Genomic DNA, 705 nt, shown 5'->3' with positions numbered 1-705 from the left:
AAACGATTTCTGTTTTAACACCACAGTGGACATTGGTTTCAACTTGGCCACCCACAAGGCATTGCCCCTTACATTGATAACAATACCCAGATTTCCTTATGGGTAGTTAACACCACCACCTCCCCATCATTCCCCTCCAGTCTTCAGGAAGCCAAGAATTAAGGTCCCCTATTCAGCCCAAGACAAAAGGATGAAAGCCTGTGGCCAGTTCTAGGCCAATTAAACTCTTTTCTCAGACTTTCTATCTCAGAGAGATAAAAAGATGGGAAGAACTGTCAGAATTCATTCCTGCTTCTGAGACTCTTCTCCCTACCAGGGTATCTTGGATTCTATCTTTTTCAAACTTGGCACTTCAACATCATCTTTGATTCTCTTAACTCTCACTTCATCAAAGTCCCTTTTAATGAACTATAGAAATGATCCCTGAAAGTATAGTCGTTCAAAGTCCCTTTTAAGTTAAGTTGGTTTCTGTCACTGACAACAAGTTAACCCCAATTGGTATCTATGTTTGTGAAAGATTCTGCAGTTCTTCATTGGATATGACAACACAAACTGCTAGAGCAGAACAGGACCTATGAAAGTTTAGACTTTTTGTCTCAAAGTCCAAAACCTGAGTCACTGTACCAAGAGCTGGTGACCCTAACCCCCAAGTGAAACTTCCACCTCTTTGTTACATGAACAAGCTTGGTACCAGAAGACCTGCTA

The 705-nt window shown here is 41.3% G+C and overlaps 1 pseudogene; it reads right to left on the bottom strand.

The window, feature by feature from the left end:
• Positions 1-338: 338 nt before the first annotated feature.
• LOC112825351 (small nucleolar RNA U3) lies at positions 339-439 on the bottom strand (annotated as a pseudogene).
• Between the last annotated feature and the right edge of the window lie 266 nt (positions 440-705).

This window comes from Callorhinus ursinus, unplaced genomic scaffold (assembly GCF_003265705.2).
Source record: "Callorhinus ursinus isolate GAN/ISIS: 27379988/994484 unplaced genomic scaffold, GSC_fseal_2.0 scaffold12, whole genome shotgun sequence".
In the NCBI taxonomy this organism is placed as follows: Eukaryota; Metazoa; Chordata; class Mammalia; order Carnivora; family Otariidae; genus Callorhinus; species Callorhinus ursinus.
Note: the sequence above shows the minus strand (reverse complement) of the source record. Positions and strands in the feature narration are given on the sequence as shown.